This window comes from Equus asinus, chromosome 30, assembly GCF_041296235.1.
Source record: "Equus asinus isolate D_3611 breed Donkey chromosome 30, EquAss-T2T_v2, whole genome shotgun sequence".
NCBI classification, from domain to species: domain Eukaryota; kingdom Metazoa; phylum Chordata; class Mammalia; order Perissodactyla; family Equidae; genus Equus; species Equus asinus.
In genome coordinates, this window is record NC_091819.1 from 26,146,041 (window position 1) to 26,165,147 (window position 19,107).

Sequence of the window (19,107 nt, forward strand, 5' to 3'; positions counted from 1 at the left end):
GTCCAAAGCTTCCACTGGCCTCTCTACCTTTGATCTTTTGAGTTTCTGAAGTTGTAGGATTTTGCATGCTACACTGATAATCTGGGAAAATGTACAATCACTATAAAAGGAAATTTTTCTATTAGTCCAAGAATAATCGTTTATAGCAAAACCACCTGACAGAAACATGTGGGTGCATATCACCCTTGTGAAGACCAAAGATATTTTTACAACTGAGGATTATTTTCTTCCCTTTGCACAAATCCATATGGTGCCTATTCAAACATCAGTCATCAGCAATGCTCTCTTATTCAACCCTAGGAAAAGAGTTCACAATTTTTGCTCCAAATTTGGGTAAAAAGGACTTTTTATTAGAAGTTAGTTGTTTTATCTTCCACAGCCCAATTACACGAGGTCAATGGCATGTAAATTCAACTGGCGTAGGATGGCAAACAAATGACGTAGCCATGGAATATGGCTTTTCTGCTTTGGCCATATTCTGCTTGCTCTCTGCCCTGCTCCCTGCTGCTTTCTCTCCTGGAGTCAAAAGTCTGCTTGACTCTGCAAGGGATAGTACTGCCCCCACAGTGAACAGTCCGTCTGTTGCTGACCCATGTAGTCATCTGGGGCCACCATGGGTAAGGACTGCTGCACCTCATTCGTTCATTTATTCATTCATTGAATAGAGAATAATGAGGGAGGTGCCTATTATTTACTGGGGAGTCTGTCCCAGGTGGATGTCTGGTTCCAAAATAAAAGGAGAGAGTAGGCAGAAGGAGCGCTGTGCCAATGTGACCAGGCTAAGGAAGAGAAGGATGTTTTCCTCCAGAGAGTGAGAAACAGAAGGGGGAAAGTTCTGGACAGACTCTGACCCAAATTTCTTTCTTTCCTGAATCCTGTCCAGAGGATGCATTTATTGGTTAAAGTCATTCCAAGTATGACCAAATAAACCAGTCCAAATGGGGCATTTGGACTAGAGAAGACACTAGTGTTGGGGATGGGGAAAACTTGACTGCATATATCCCATCCTTGGTCCAAGCAGAGGGAAGGAGAGTCATGGCTAACACTTCAGTAGGCCCAGATGCACCGCAGCACCTGGGAACCTGGGAAGGAGAATCGAAGGCTCCTCTACTCCTCCTCCTACTTGATTCCATTTTCCATTTGTTCATCACTTGAGCTGAAGGCATTTCTGGGCTTCTAGAGACATTTGGGACTATTTCAATGGGCCTTGGAGAATTTAAGCTCTGGGATTATTTAGCATTGCAGAGAGCAGGAGAAGAAAATCACCCAAATTAAACAACAACATCAACAACAGCAAACTCTACCGCAGTTACTCAAAGTCCTTCTACTGTCCCCAAAGCAAAATGATTCCTCCTCCACTTTGGCACATATCCTGCAGGCTGCACCTTGGACCTTTGTGAAATCTGTCTTACGACACGTCAGGTACTGTTGATTTAGGCTCAGCCTAATAGTGAGGGTTCACTGGGGCGCATGGTGTAGGAGAGAGGGCAGTAGACGGGGGATGGGGAGCCTGGGTTCCAGTTCTACTTCTACAACAAACTAGCTTGCAGCACACAGCTTTCTGGGCCATCAGTTCCTTATCTGCAAAATGAGGAGATTAAATAAGTTGTTTCTTTATATCTCTAAAACTCTATGAGTTAGAAGGCATTAAACATGTAACAGGCGTCATAGGGTGGAGAAAACAGAAAGGAAATTATGACAGTGGCACTGTGTGATCTGCCCAGGCCTTACTGGAGCATCAAGAATTCTTCGTTGGAAGCAACACCTCAGTCTCTAAGACCCACGACACCTTGTTCGTCCACATCTTTACCAATTCTATCCAGTTTTCACCTTGTGCTCTTATAATTGACATGCGTGTCTTGTCTTCCCCATTAGCCATAAGCTCCTTGAAAATATGGCCCATCATTTGACATTCTGCCTTGTCTAGCTCTGGTTCCATAAATATTTGTCAAATAAATCAGTGGTTCTGTGAAGAGTGTTTAATTCACTCTTCTTCCAAATAATTATTATTTCCATTTAAAAGATAAACTTAAGACCCAAAGACTGTTATTTTTTTTAATCTCAGTTCACAAAATTGGATGTGAACTCCCAGTTCCAAAGTATTCACAGCAATGAGCTGGTCTTTTAGCAAACATTCCCAGTTACTCATTCTCAAGACCTTTGCTTCTCAGCCCCAATCCACTAACGTCAAAAACCTGCAAAAACCAAAAAATAATAATAGTTGCATTTTTGTGCCTGGGCTGAAAACATTATCCTATGTAATTCTTAAAACAATCCTATACCATTTTAGATGAGGATTATTGATACCAAGTGAGTCCCACACAGATAAGAAGGAGGCAGGTTTATCTGACTCCAAAGGTCGTGCCCCAAGAGCAGTGGCGCACACGCTCTCTGTGTTTGATTGTCTGCCCACACAGCCTACCTGCACTCTTCTCTCCGAGTCTCTAGCATGAACCTGAATCAACGCAAGGCGACAGAGCCAAATTACTGAAGGAGACAGCGGTGTTTTAGAGCTTTGTTGTGGTGAAAAGGCAGTGAATCTTATTTGGAGTTCTTAAGCTCTTGGGTTGCTGCGTACTTAGTCACTTCATGGCTGTGTGAAGTTAGGAAATTCCCTGAAGGTCAATGAGACTCAGTACTTTCTTGGTAAAATGTGGACAATAGCACTTACCCCAAGAAGCTGTTATAAAAACTCAGTGAGATGCTGTATGTTCAAATACCTAGAACAATACTAGAATGCATAGTATGTGCTCAAGAAATCCTTCTCTCCCAGTTGTCCTCTCCAGCCCGAGCAACGCCTCCAAACAATGCCCGTGACCACAAAGGAGGCAGGCCACACTGGCAGGGACACCTTGGCATCCTCCAATAAAGAGAACTACTCTTGTCCTCAACTTAAGTAAGTCCCAAATAAAATACTTTACCTCCCTAGAAATTACCAGAACCTGCCAAGGCCCCAGCAATCCTGAAAGCTATTTGCTGTCAACACTTCCAGTGAGTTGAATAGGGAGATGTTGCTCATTTTACCATTAACGGGAGACTTTTCTGTGGTTTTTATTTGGGTCCTCAGTGGCCCAGAACTTAACAGTATGACATAGGAGTAACATTTTCCCTGAGCCCATCTTGTGATGATACTTACATTGGGTAAAATCAGAAGTATTCTTTTTCAGATTTGTCTTCCTTAATTTATTCTTTAAAAAAAGGGGCCACTGATTTTGCAACAATAGTGACCTCTATAGGGGCATTTATTCATTCATTCATTTGCCAAACATTAAGCATCTTGTACCAGAGACACAAAGACGAAAATAATCATGGCCCCTTAAATATCTCAGAGTACAGCAGAGGAGAAAAGATCCTGCATTCCAGCGCAGGATGGAGCTATGGAGAGGAGCCCACACCAATAGGCTCTGACTCTTCCAGGCACCAGCCAGCCCCGATCATCCACTGTGGCCCTCAGCCATCCAACTCACACATCCAAGTAACTACTGATGCTGAAACCAACCCGGTTACAAACACAAAGATTCGCGGCATGAGGTATGCCCTCGGGGCCTCTTCCCTCCTTACAGAAGCTGGTTAACTGGCTCAAAGTGGTGCAAATTCAAGTAGACGAAAGAGATAGACTTTTCCTTGTCGCCTTGTCTTGACCATGTAGAGCGTGAGTGCTAGGTGGCAGCATCAAGGCCCAACTCTACATTTGATGCACGACTCCCCTCGACTGAATTCCACCCAGCACGCACCCCAACCCCTGCCAACACAAGCTTCCTTGGTTCACATGCTGGCCCATTTCATTTGGAGCAACTTCAGGTGTTAGAAAATTCGTTATCTAATAAACCAAATTTACTACGCTATAGACTTTACTTTTTTTCCCCATGGACCCCTTTTGAGTCTGATGAAGCCTAAGAGCTCCCTCTCAGAATAACGTTTCTAGGTTCAGAAATATATAATATTACATAAGAAACTACATATATGTATGTATGTAGACACATATACATGTATATATATCATGTACATATATTTACCAATATATTTTAAAAACTAAAGTGTGATATAGATTTATATGGTCTTTTTTATAAGTGTACTAATAATAAGATCTAGAAGCAGGTATAATAACTACCATAATTTTGAAGTACTGATATATGTGAGCGATATTTTGAGACATCTGTATCAACTGTAATGTGATATGAACATAGCTCTGATTTCTACTGGTGACAAAGCCACGGTTCTGCTGTACTACTGTGGTTTCTTGCTCACATTCATAACTAAAGGGAATGTGAAATTTCAGTTACAGGGTAGTCAAAATAAAGATGCAATTTTTTCCCATTCAAATCCACTGATTCGCCTGAATCCTTATGGATTCCTCCAAGGCAAAGAACTCCTATTAAAGAGATTTTTAAAAATCTGCCCTGTGCAACCACATAGAGCAAATTAGTCCTCTTGACCTCATCTGTTTTTTTCTAAATTAAGTCTTCCAATCCAAAAATGACATTGTTTCTAGAATCTTCAGTAACTTTATGACTTTTCTTTGCATGAGCGAGAGTTTGTTAATTCCTAAATTAAAGCACTGAGCCCAGAAGGTCAGTGAGCATGCCAGTATGGTACGACCAGCCCATGTAACCCCAGAGGCATGATGGATAAATTTGCAGGAACACCTTGGCATCCTCTAATAATGAAGTTTTCTTTCAGTTGGGAGAATAAAAAGCTGTCAAAACGGTTGATTTAGTATTTTAAAGTCAAAGCAGTAAGGTCTTTTTCTACAGGAGAATTAATTTTTTTTTCCTGAGGAAGATTTGCCCTGAGCTAATATCTGCTGCCAATCTTCCTCTTTTTTTATGTGGGCCACCATCACAGCATGGCCACTGACAGATGAGTGGTATGACTCCGTGCCCAGGAACTGAACCCCGGCTGCCAAAGTGGAGCATGCCGAACATTGACCACTAGGCCATCGGGGCTAGCCTGAGAATTAATTGATTTTTAATGACAGTTTGATTTTCTTACTGAAATGATCATTTTAAACAGGTGTGTGTAACAAAAGGGGTGAAAAACACAAGGCAAAAAGAGAAATTTTTTCCAGGACAAATGACTGTGTTTGTCCCTTGTGTAGCCTACGCGAGATGTGTTTGTGTAAAGCCTTTGGAAGACTGGGCCCGTCAGCGGATAAGCAGGAGTGTCTGTTCCCAGCTGTAAATGAGATGTACCTGTATCTCAATGGAAATACAATTCATTAAGCACCAATTCTGTGCTGGGAGATTAAAAAAAAAAGTTAGAAATGGCCTCTGTCCTCAAGGGAACTTACACAAGGAAGACGAAAGTCATGCTACCTGGCGGAAGGCGGGGGGAGTGGCGGGGGAGGGGGAGGTGATATACCTGAAATGATGTAAAGATTTGAGCTATTATAATGAATAGGCGTGTATTGTCAAATGGCTTTGTTAATAAGGCAAAAATAATACCATGGATTTTCAGAGCATCCTGTGTTATAATACTCAGGAAACACCATTAAATTAGTGGGTTACTCTTGGTCTTTCCCACTACTTTTGAGCTCTTCACTATTATACCCTATAACCTTGCACAGCGCCTTGCACATAGTATCTTCTCAATGTAGATTTATGAATAAGTGAATGAAGGCACAGCATACTCTGGGAAATGTTGCGGGGAGGGGAGGTTGGTTTGAAACTCAGTTCTGCAACTTGCTTAGCTGTGTGACTTTTTGAAAGCTCTTAATTTCTCTATGCTTTAGTTATCTTGTCTGTACAATGGGTATGAAAATAATAATATTAGTTAGGATTTTTGTAATGATTAGATGATATCAATAAAGTCTTTAGCAAATAATCTTCCTTCAAGAAATGTCAGCTATTATCACAGAAGGAAACGTGTAGACCTGATGTTGAGGGCTGGAAGGAGATCTTCCTTGTGGAGAGTGAACTGGAGAGACTGTAGGCTTTCCCAAAGGTCACACCTCAAGTGAGGAAGACAGGAACAGGGGCCAACCCAAGGCTCCTAAGTTTCTCTGGTCAATAAATCTTAATAGCAACCAGATAACGCTCTTCTAGGTCAAAGGAGTCTTAACATCGTTTCCGTCCGAAACAAAGCGAAGTTTCTTGTCTGCTTCCTCCAAAGTTTATATTCTCTGAGTTCACAGAAATGAGATATCTTAAGTATTTGTTCCATATTGTTGGTCAGGTTGAAGTCTTGGAAATGTATGCCTGACGCTCCACATTTCTGAATTGCTCCAAATATTTCATAAGGAACAATGAGGGGTGGTCTTTGTGGGCTAAGGGATGTGGCCCAAGACATGAGCACAGTCTTAGCCGAGGGGTTAAACCAACACACATCTATTTTTCTCTCAAGCTGTAGGCTTGAGGGTGAATATTTTCATCCGCTTATGCTTGATCAAATGAGACCCTCCTATAGAAATGAACCTAAATCAATCAAGATTATTTTCATTTATGTAATTTCAGTTATTTAGCTAGTGCTATGGAAAGATGTTTGCTGTTTTTGTTTTTGTACTTGTGAATAACAGGCTTACACAGGAAGTAAATGCAACAGTGTGTGTGAAAATATAATATAAGGGGTCACCCTGGTGATAATACCCATAATATTTTACTATTGTTATTGTTTTTGCCACTGCTGTTGCTATTATTACACAAAGAAGCAGCTCAGTAGATATCTGTTGAATGCATGCTTATGTGAATGGTTATGCTCTCAGCTATCAAATGTTTTGGTTACAACCAATCGTCTTAATCAATAAAATTTGCAGAAAATAAACCCTCAGGGGTGTTGTGAAGATCAAACTAGATAATCTGCACAAATATGTCTAGTCTAATGTGGCATATGTTAATCATTCAACAAATGTTACATGAATCTTAATTGGTAAAATGGTTAATAAGGGAAAATTAAAGGTCACTTGAAAATTTGATGAAATTTATATTCCCAGCAAAAGCAATTGGCAGGGAAACCTCATTATAGAGCTGCCAAATTTTTATTAAGTATAAAAGTACAACATCACACATCTATCAACTTTCCCCAAATGCTGCTACTATAATTAGAAAATATAATGCATTATCCAGGGTTCGTGTTATAATTGCATAAAAGCAGAGCGAGGCGGCTAGTTTTCCGCAGATAAGATTAGCTTCCTTCCAGGCGTTGGAAGCGCAGCTGCAGTGCCAGGTTGAATAATATTTTTAACGCAGATGCTGTTTGTACTGGACAAAGTCAACTGAGCATTTCACATGAGCTGGTCGAGTGTCCCCTGCTTGACGTGTTCTCTTTTTTTCCCTTCTCTCATTGTTTAAATAAATTATAGGAGAGGAGAATTTCAGCTTGGAACGGCTACTAATCCGTACCATGAAAGTCATGCTTGGGAATCTTTGTGTTCTTGGCGTCACGTCCTTCAAAAACTTTCCTTCAAGAGGATTTTTCCATAAGTCATGTATTTCCTTTGTTTCTAATCCCCTTGCATTCATAATTCAGAAATGTTTTCTTAGGGAACAGACCCTCAAGTCTGTCTTGTTAGGAAGGATATTGTATCCCCGAGAAGCTTACGATCTTACGTGCCCTGCTTTCCCTCTCAATCAGGTAGGTGTCTTCAAAGAGACTTCCCCTCCAGCCGGAGATTGCTTTACAGGAAAATAATCTAGAAAAGGGAGATGGAACCCAGAGTTTCTTGACTTAAAGGAGCTGGGAAGAGCTACATTAAAAACTGAGAAACAACAGTGGAGATTCTTGGTCTTAGACTTGGGGCGATAAATCCTGCCATACTCCCCGACCCCTCCCACCCCAGATTTATTTCTCCCTGTCTTCCTCCCTAATACCTGACTATTACAGCATCGTGTTTGGTTCCATGGTGACTCTGGATGAATCTTCTCCTTTCATCTAAGCTTTCCCAGCATTGGGGCACCACGTAGTAGTTCCAGACAGTAAGTGGGAGTACAGCAGAGGCTAATCTGGTTCAAAATGGGGGAGACACACAGTGACCTCCCTTTCCTCCCAGACACCAAGGAATCTTTACTTTGTCCTTGAAAAAACCCTTTGCTTTGATTCAAGGGCACACACCTCCTAGCAGAGTACAGTGGCACCAGAGAGAAGTAGTGATCAGAGCTTCTAAGTCCTCATTCATGCACACAAGCTCCTGGGGGGCCGGTCCCCCAGGCCCCACAGGATCACCCCTCCAGAAACCTCAGAATCAGTCTTTCTTGACACAGATGTCATGGCTTCCCTCACCCCAGTGCACCCAGCCCCAGCCCCCCATCCCTTCTGCCTTCTCCTCTCTCAGGAGTAACCTCTGCTTTTTCACCTAGAAGGCTTTTGGCCTGGGCCTCTCAGACATTGTTTTATTGCATTGATTTTTTTTTTTTTTTTTTTTGAGGAAGATTAGCCCTGAGCTCACATCCACTGCCAATCCTCCTCTTTTTGCTGAGGAAGACTGGCCCTGCGCTAACATGCATGCCCATCTTCCTCTATTTTATATGTGGGATGCCTACCACAGCATGGCTTGACAAGCGGTGCTAGGTCCGTGCCTAGCATCTGAACTTGCCAACCCCAGGCTGCCAAAGCAGAGCACCCAAACAGTAGCCAGTTATACGGTGGCTGAATCCAAGATGGCAAAGAGACAAGGGTGTTCCTAAAGCTAAAATCACCAACCTAGCTAAATTAGGATTAATCACATAGAGATGATCACTGCCAGTCACAGGTGGCCCACTTTAAGAGTGATTATTTCTCTCTTCTATGCACATTTATAGTTTGTCCTTAGAATATGACTGATTCATGAACAGCACAAGGAAACAGCTTTTAGCTGTGAGTTTTAAAAAGTTGGGATTAGGTTTCACATGGACTACATTTGACTTCTCTGAGCTTCTAAGAGGCAGACACATAATTTTTATTTTTTAACACGTATCTTAGACTCTGGATCCCACTAAGAGAAGCTATTCCAGCTCTTCCATTTTGAAACCAAATTTGCTCAGCTTCTGGAGGTACGATTGATCGTCAGCGTACAAAATGTATCCTTGTGGGCCCGGACTTACATTTGAGACTTGCTTAAGGCCGGGTCTACTGACAAAGCAGCTCGGACACAGTTCCCCTGCAGAACCAGCTCAAGAAACCCCATTCTTTCTTTTCCTCTTTCCTTTGTATTCTGCTTCCCTTTCTCCCACCCATCTGCCGACAGAGTAAAGATAAAGACCCAAGAGCTTCAAAGAGTGAAGCTAATTAAAAAGAAAGGGAAATTGCGTTCTCTGTTAAATCTACTGCTTTCCTTGTTTTGCCAGAAGGAGGCAAAGATAGCAGCAAACTTTTCTGAATGGTGTATCCCTTTTTAAGACTCTAGATGCTGCTTTCCTAAAGGAGGAGGGTACACAACGTTAGGGGGACATGTTTTAGCCATTTGGGGATTGGAGTCACCCCCTGGTCAAGAGAAGGCATCTCTTTTCAGAGTTTGCATGCTGCCCTCTCCTGGTCTATATGAACAGGAGTGTTAGCAGCAATCACATGTATTTATTCTCATCCCATACCTGTGTGTGAGGTACATGAGAGTTTGTTTAACATATTTAGGAAATCTCACCAAAAGAGTATACTTGGGGCTAATTTGAGAAAATAAACTTATTATTCCTTGGGCTCCTGGGTTTATATTCAAGGATGCCCATCTTTCTATCCTCTCATTTCATTCCGTGTTTGCTTCGACACTCCCTGTTCATCCTGTTCTCCCACATGGCTCTGGGACTCTGCTCTGCAAATCAGTGCTCCACCGCGGGCTGGCTCCTATGGATGCGCTAGCCAAGCAAAGACCTCCTCCCAACCAGAGGTGGTGGCAATGGGAAATATTCTGAAGTGGTCTGCATTTAGATGAATGGTTTGAGGACCATATTTTACCCTGCTGTGTGATCAAAACTAATTCTACACGTTATTAGAAAAAGAAACCTGTGGTAGTTGCAATCGATAGAAAAAGAGAACTCTGTGGTAGGAAGAGAACAGCACAGCAAACAGAGAGGTAGACGGCACCAGAGCCCTCACTTAGAATTGCATACTTTCCCCTTCAAAACAATTTGTCTTATGTATTGGTCCTTTGTGGGACTTGTTTCAAGCTCGATACTTGGAACATTTCCCCTGGTTGAAATAATTTGTTACTTTTCTCCTAAATACTTAAAGGACCCTGATACTAAGAAAATGCCTGCCACCTGGCGTGATTGCTGTAGCAGGTCTGGAGGACAAACGTGACTGGTCTAATCAGCTGTGTGCCTGCGTCTGTTGTCTCTCCGTGTTCGTCCTTGACCCAGGCCGGCCAGTCCTCTCCCTATCAATAAGAACTCGGCGCCCAAACTCAGTCTAACTCCTCGCCTTTGCTTTAGAAGAAGAGGAGGGCTAAGGAAGAGGTGTTTACTTTCAAGAGATTTAGAGGCATGTACCTTGTTTAAACTTTACCAAACTTATACCTTAAGGGTATCTAGAGCTCTGGCTGGCTAAGATGCACGTGAATGAACTTTTGATTCTCTCTCTCAATGAAGGATGATAGCACAAAACAATGGGTAATCAAAGTATGGTTTATATATATCTTTGAAAAGCCATCAGTGTCTCAGTCCATACAAAGTGCATGTATATATTCAGTCTCACATCTACTGTCACTACCAACATGTCCAACATTGCTTTAGAGTTTGAATGATGAGATGGAAATTTATTTCAGATATTATATTCACAGAAGATTGACAAATGTTCATAGTGATACAAAACTACCCTTTTAAGAAGAGAATTTAGTTAGATCAGTTAACTTGCATTTATTTGAATAGGTAAATTCTTTACAATCAGGTTCCTCTGTGATGTAAAAAGAGAAAAATATTCATCTATGAAATAGAAACATTCTCTCCTAAATATAATATTCACCTGCCATGTCTATTCTTTGACACAATTTCAAAATTACCCTCTTAAATCATTCAAATCTGGCAATGGGCAAAAATATGGACAGTTTGCATGACTCCAAATTTCTCTTAATGACAAAAGAATATGTTCATCTGATAAAAAACAAAGTCAATGTAAATCCTCTATGGTGATATGTAAACCACATGCCTCTCTCACAAATTCTTTATCTTCCTTGATCAGGCACACATGTTGGGATCAGCATTGCCCTGAACACCAGGCATGACTGAGTGGGGAATTGATTGTGAGTTATCAATGGATGGTTTGGATATGATCCACTAAGAATCCACTGAGAAGCGTGCTAGTTAGACGTGAGATAACATATTCGATTGCTCCTGCACCTGCTGCAGCCTCCTTCTCTTGTTGAGCTAGAATTCCGACCTGTGTATGTTCTCCACTGCAGGGCAAGCCCTTTTCATAGGGATTAGGAGCAGTTGCACACTGATACTTGAGGATCGCCCAAAGCAAGACTCATCTTTTCACTGAGCCTTCGTTCAGTCCCCTCTGACTTTTCCAGGGAAAGACCGAGATCATTAAGTCATGTTAATTTAATCACAAGTAATCAACAGGGGAAAAAAGTTATATAACCATTTTCAAAATTCAAAATCAAACATGGTTAAATCTCAGGAGACAGATTTTTTTTTTTTTTTTTTTTTTTTACAAAACTCATGTCTCAAAATAAAAGGAATAAAGAAAGAAAAAGAAAAAAATGGCCAGAAGTCTACCAATGTTAGGATCAAATAAAATTAAACCAAAAATTGACATTTCCTTACAAGTATTATATTTATGACACAGTTCCAACTCATGACTTTTCAACGTAGTACATGAGGTCCTGGAACTCATCCTGCCTGTGGGTGCAGAATACAAATGCATTTGCGACACATAAGACGGTGTAAAAATGAATCAGGTACACAAGAAGAGTCACTGACAACCACATTTAAAAATACCTCTCTCCCTTCTCTCTTTTTTCTCCTTGCACTATAGAATAGTGATACATTGATTTTTCACTCATGAGATTAGTCCTCCTTGGCCACACGCTTTAAAAATCAAAACCATGCCCAAGTCCACTGTGGTTCCTATTCCTCTGGGGAAGATATTAACCTGATAGGTAGATGGGAATGTTCCCACTTTCTAACAATCAGATGGTGACTGACTTGCTATACATCATAATTATAATAAAGATCGCCAAGACATACAAATGGGCTGCATGACAACATGCAGGTATTGAAGCTATTTTAAAAAAGAGCTCACGGTCAAGTTTGAAGGTCCTTGCTTTACACCCACGGATAACTGAATAGGTGAATAAACCTTGTGGCCCCCGAGACGCAGCTAACAGCTTTAATTATCACCGGTGAATCAGGCGAGAGGTTCGTTCAGTGCTTTCTATTCTGACCGGCAAGGGAACAAACAATGTCAATTACTTTTAAGTGCCTTGTGAAGATAGAAATCAGAAACCGTGTCTGTGTCCGATTACTCGTGACAAGCTGCATACCTGCAATGACGTGATGGAAGCCTCCTCCTCGGGTCCCTTCTCTCTTTCTCTGCGTTATAGAGTCCACTGCGGGGTTTAAGTTTGGTCTCCCGCTGCCGCGCTCAGCTGGACCGCAGCCGGCCGCCAGCAGACGCCCATAAGCAGCGCGGGCCGAGTGTGCAGCCCGGGCTGGCAGCCCTGCAGATGTGGAAGGAGCCCGAGGCTTAGCTCTGACTCCTCTCGGCGCTGCATGGGGATATTATCACAGTCTGGGATTTCTATTGGCTCTGAACACCAAACAAATCACACCAGCCACCCCCCTTCTCGCTTTCACTCAGCGCTTGTTTCTCATCTAAGCCACAAACATTGCAGCCACACACACTTCAGTCGCTTGCAATGTTTCTCTTTTCCTCCTTCCAGTCTGTGGATTTACAACCTTGTGGTCAGCTGTAACATTTTTTTTAGCAGACTTCCAATCCAAACCTTCTTGTTTATGTAGAGAAATTCTCCATCCCCTAAATCCGCAAAAACCACTCATTCCCCTCAGATCTTCTTCCTCCTTTTGTTGATGGGTTTGCAATGTGAAGAATGTACAAAGCCTGTGTGTGATACATCCGCATGCACACACACACACGCACACGCACACACACCCCCAGGCTCCTTTTGTTTTGCATAACTGAGGCCTCTGAAATTAAAAGCAAGCTGAGCCTAATAAACTAAGTGAGAGCTCAAGTAATAAAATCTTGAATGAATTCAATGGAAAACACTCATTGAGTTGTTTTCTGTTCCAAATAGCGCTTTGGTCATTATTATCCCTATTTTTGTTTATTGAATGCAGAGGTTTCTAATGCAAATCAGACTCTTCTGCATCCAGAGAATTTGGGACTATGACGCAGACCACTCCTCGCGCTGCGTGGGCTCGGTGAGTTCTGTCAGAAGGCTCTCACGACGCCTGCGCGCTTCCTCTTATTATTATTTTTTGTTTTTTTCTCCACTGACAGTCTCAAGACCGAGTCTCCTTTAAGGTGATTCGCTAGCCAAAGAAGACCCGTCAGACTCTGCTGATAAAGTTTCCCGGATTAAAAATTTTAATCTGCGTATATCAATAGAGATAAATCTTTGTCCCCTCAGTAGAGAAAGAGCCCAAGAAAAATCTTCTGGGATCTTACAAACTTGGATGGAAAAATTAGGAATAAAATAAAGTTTCCCTGTGTTTTATAAAACAGACCTGGCCTTAGTCTTTCCCCCAAAATCATTTTCACTGGTGCTGATGGAAATTTTAATGACAGTTATTCTTGACAAGAAGCCATTGCTTCTGAAATCACTGAGCTCTATTTTGATTTTTGACTTAATTTTTTCTAATGCTATCCCTTTGTATACTATTTGGTATTTGATATTCTGGTTCCAGCCCAGATCATAACATATCTTTTTGCAAAATCACAGGCAACAATAGTTAGTTCTTGAAATTTATTATCACCAAGTAGACTACCTGCTTGCTTTTCCTATCTGGGCCCATTCCAGGAATTCTGAAATGAAGCCTTATTTTCAGAATGGGTCAACCTGAAATCAGCTGAAATTGACAAAATAAATACACAACAAAACCACATTTGGTTTTTGGTTTCTCCCAACCACAGCCCAACCTCAAATGGCATATCCGTATTACTTTCACAACTCCAATCCATTCCCTTTCCTGAGGTAGGGAGTTAAAAAAAAATAACACTATCATAAATCTTTGAATGTGTAGAGTGCATTTCCTTTAAAGGTCTCCACAGTCTCAGGAAGAAAAGAGTCGTGGGTAAGACTTCCCAGATTTTCCAGGTGGAGAAATAGAGTCGGAGAATGATAAAATGATTCGCTTTGGGTTCTGAAGGTAGACAGCTAGCAGAGCTGGAGATTGAGTGACCGCCCTCCTTCTTATCCTTTGGAGATTACTTTTCTATACAAATTGTTCAACTCAAAGGAAAGTGAAATGTTAACAGACAGATTGTGATTCCTGCCCGCCTTTGCACAGAAGCACCAACAGTTCAGGAAATCATCTGACCAACTTGGTACCTAGTTATTTTACACATTTATTCTAGGATAGATCATGATATGTTCAGATAAGTTGCCAATAACTTGTCCTTTCTCAGAATTGTCCGTTTGGGGAAAAAAAGGGACTGATAAAGACAAACAGATTGTTATATTTTCTGCTTGTTATTTTTGAGGCTCATTATAGCTCTTTATATCACTGGAAAGACATTGTAACTAAAATCATGGGTGACTGAAAGTTACAGATAAATGTTATACTTCATTTTAGGTAATAATTCAAGCCCTCTTTCCTTGTTAAGGAAGAGCAAGGCTGGATGATTAGGGAGATGACTCTTCTACCCAGTTAGTTGTGTGATTAGGAGAAAATAAATTGTTTGCATTTATTCTTCTACATTTATCCTTTTGATCATTTTGCTATTTTTAAAAGATTTTTTTTAAAGACATTTCTCAAATGCTGCAGTTCAGTTAGCCCTTTATAAATGACCTAGATGGTAGCAATTATTAAAACTCTCGCATCTCAGCATGCACAATAGTGGACTGCCAGGCAGATCAACGGCAGCACAATCCTATTTTATTTCCCACTCATTCAGCCACATCAGGATCGCCCTGTTTCGTTCAGTGTGGCACTTTCTACGAGAGACATTCACAAATTGGCGTGTATCCAGAGGCGTCGATAAGACAATGATTCTAGATATTATAATTTATAAGAGATGATGGAGAGAATTGGACAATTTATCTTGGAGAAGGGACTTGGGATGAAGGGGATAACAATTTTCAAATAATAAATGTGGAAGAGGAAATACGTTTACTATTCATGTACGCTTTAAATGTATTGTCATTTTCACAAATATTTTCTTACTTGAATCTTCAAACAATCCTATGGGGCATATAGGGTAAATATTATTAGCCTAATTTCATAGATAAAGTTTGTATGGTAAGGTAATGCGATTCAGTTATGGTCATGGTACTAAAGGGTGGAAATAACTTGAAATGAATTTCAAGCCCAGCAATCTTCTGAGAAGAAGTTAAAGGAGGTGGACAAAATTCAGGATGGGGAAGGACTTCTCAAATTAGATTTCCTGGCAAATTGATGATTTCCCAGTCACTGAGGTGGACAAGGAAAGGGCTCTGATCATCTAAAGAGATTATAAAAGCATTGCTGAAAAAGGTCACGCTGGATGATCCAGGGTTTATTTAGTTTGACAGCATCTTTGATTTTCTTATGGACTTTTGAAATATTATAAAAGAATTTGTAGTTTCATTGATGGATCTTCATGATATGTTATTAAGTAAAAAAAGGTTATGATTGTGATCTAAGTCTATTTCTGGACTAAAGATGATTATAGATGGTTTTTTAAGCACTTTTGGACATGTTCAATGATGAATATGTATCATTTTTAATAAAAATCTTTTTAAAAATAGAAGAAAAACAAAAGAGGTTGCATTCTTTCTCTACTGTTTAAAGATATGCGATTTCCACAAAACTAGTATACTGAAGACTGATGACATTTCTAGTGTTATAGGCATCACATTCTTGATCTTTTCTATATCTACTCATTTATTTTCTTTCCAGGCTAGGTTGGGTGCTGTTTTATTGCTGATATTTTTTCCCCAGTTATCTGTGTATTCATCTGAGTAACTTTCTTTTAACCTATCAATTTGTTGGTAAATTCATAAATACTGGTTTAGTCCTTTTATAGCTGTAATCATTTTCCTTAGATTATCACATTTAATTTTTAAATTATTAAAAGGATTGTGATCCATGAAAACATAAAATTCTTCAATTTAAGTATGTATTCTCCCATCAGATGAAAGTCTTTGTTTTATAAAAAAGCAGAAACTCTGTTTATTAATGCATACTTACCTCAAAATCTCCAAATGAAATATTTATTTATGATTCACTGATATATATGAATCTATACTCTTACTGTCCACAAATTTCTATTGTTTACATGTATGGAGTAGCATTTATCTTTCTTGTGTCACAATATTCCTGCCCCAAATGCATGATTTATTTATAAGAGTTTTATAGCAAAAAATATAGCCCTGACTGTGTTGCAGAATCAACTCCTTGGGCATGAGAGCACCATCTGTCATGTTTGTGTCACCCCAGTGGAGCAGAGAGCACAACCCACAGAGGAGCTTGGGAAATTAATAGGAAAGAGAATGACCACATATTCAGCTCAAGCCCTATATTTTCCCTTAAGACCCAGGGAGCAGGTGGCTGTGGGTTTTTTGATTCATTAGTTCACGCTTATTAGATGTCAGCAAGGCCTCTGCACTGTACTCTTCGTTCTGAGATATGAATGGGAAGAGGTGAAGAGGGCAGAATCAGAGCGAAGGGAAGACAGAAACACCTTTGACCTAATGTACTTAGGACATAGGATAGACAGTGAATATAAAAGATGGCTAAAATAGAATACAGCTGAGGTAGTAGCCAGGACAGTCCCATCATGGTGCCGGCCACTGCCACAGCTCCTGCCCCTGGCCTCATAGACCAGCATAGGAAGCAGCCTTAGATAGTTCCATCGGTGGGCGTGGATGCATCATACTCACCTGCCCCTGTGACTACAGATACCAGACTAGACTGGACTCAGAGGCAGCCAATCTGCCACCCATGCAGAGATAATGGTGGTTGGTGGTCAATCAGGTTTCCTTTTCTAAGGATCTTAAACTAGGGCGGTCTATCTATCATCTGTCTATGTACGTATGAATGTGTGTATGTATCAATCATCCATCTACCTACCTATCTATCTATCTGTCTATCTATCTAATCTATCCACCTACCTATCTATCTATCTGTCTATCTATCTAATCTATCCACCTACCTATCTATCTATCTATCCTCATCTATCTACAGTTGGCAGTTGATAGCAATAGTATAAGCTTAAATAGTCAGAAAATCAGAGAAAAGAGAATATTTTAGTTATGGTCATGCTTAAAGTGGTCATCTCTGAAGTTCTAATGTAAGACAAGATGAGGTTCAGTTGTTCAATCTTTCTTAGCTTCCATGGGCTCCACTTATATTTCCATTGTTTCTGTGCTCCTTCCTACACTAAATATCCTGGTGCTTGGGGTAAGTTGTGTGAATTTCTCCTCCTTGGAAAGCAGTCTATGTGAAGAAAAGATCCCAGCGGAATACGGGAGCAGCTCCCATAATCTGAGAAGTTAGAAGATTAACTTCAGGCTAAGTTTTAGATGATGAACGTTATTGCGCTGTTATTTGGTGCGTGGACTTCAATGTCAACACTGGGTTTGAATCCTGAATCACTTACTGTTTGGGTATTTCTGCTTTTTTGCTTGGGTTTCAGTTTTCCTATATATGTAAAATAGGGTTAAAAATACCTACAGTGTAGAGTTCCAGGAGGATTAAATTAGATTTTTCTTCAGAGGGTTTACCTAGTGCCTGGTCCACAGAAAATCCTTAATAAGATAAGGAGTCCAAGCTCAATAGAGCAGGCGAACCCAATGCTGTGGTTAGAGAGGCTCCGGAAGTTCATGAATCAGCCTTTGAATGAAGAGGGAGGAGTTGAAGCTGCTCAAGACAGACGGAGGAGTGTGCGCTCTGGGATTGCTTTCGGCACCCATGCTGGAGTCTACTGATTTGATTTTAGAAATAATCCCAAATCGTTCGGAGCCGTGCCTTATGGGGAGAGACTAAGCTGGCTCTTTCCATTTTCGAACAGATTAAGGCCATGTGTGACTATGACAAGTCTCTGGGCTCTGTAAGGGCAGGGATTGTGTCTCATTTGACTTTCTGCATCCAGTGCCTACCACTATGCCTGGTCCATTGTTCCACCCAGTAACGGGCAGTTGAATAACTTATTTTGTAAATGAATTTATGAAAAAATTAACTGACTGAATAGTTTGTTAATGGAAAGGTGATGTCCTTATGTAGATTGTAAACTGGCTTGGAGTATAATTCCAAACAAGGGATTCCAATCTGTTTTGTTTGATAGGAATACTGTTTAAATTAAGTGGTTGATGGTGGTTATTTGTATTATTGTTCAAAATATTCACTTCCTGGCCCTACAGGACCCATCCCGAAGAGAGGATTATATACTCCCCCTCTCTCCTGACCAAGGCTTGGCAATTTGTCTTACGCTGGCCATTAGAATATGTCCAAAAGTCACATGTGCACTTCCAAAACAAAGCTTTAAGAGCCTTGCACGGTCCAGCACTTCCTCTCTTTTCTCTTCCAGGAGACAAGCGAGGTCCTTGGGTCCCTGAATAAGGATGGCATGAAGCAGAGACACAGCTGCTCTGAGACAGACCTCAGGGTGAGAGAGAAACCTTAGTCATCATAAGCCACTGAGATGTTGTGGTCGTTTAGCGACTGTAGCATAACAGAACCCAAGCTGACTGATACTACACATTTCTCAGGTCACTTTTGACAGACCAGAACTCTTTTGCATAGATGAGATCCAGCACGTTGTTAGTAGACAAACATCTGCTGATCTTACTTACACTGGATATTATACTATTGTGAGTGCGATGTAATGAAATTCCCATCAAAAAAGAATGTTTCTGGTTCCATGCTCAGTCCTCTCTTCCAAGCTCCATTTTTCTTCACTCTAGTGCCATATTCTTTCTGGATCTAAGTTTCATATGCACCTGGGACTCACTTGGTGAATGTTGCTGAAGCTCATTTCCCATCGTGTGGCCATAGAGGACATTGGGTTGACAAGCTGGGAGGTGTGGAGCAGTGGAAG

At 40.9% G+C, this 19,107-nt stretch overlaps 1 protein-coding gene across 1 annotated transcript in view; it reads right to left on the reverse strand.

Annotated features, from left to right (window-relative positions):
* The window catches only part of GREM2 (gremlin 2, DAN family BMP antagonist), a 100,476-nt gene extending 87,716 nt beyond the window's left edge, over positions 1 to 12,760 (reverse strand). The window contains exon 1 of the mRNA XM_014858929.3: positions 12,389 to 12,760. The gene's annotated coding sequence lies outside the window, so the exon portion shown is untranslated. The remainder of the gene's footprint in view (positions 1 to 12,388) is intronic.
* Positions 12,761 to 19,107: the final 6,347 nt, after the last annotated feature.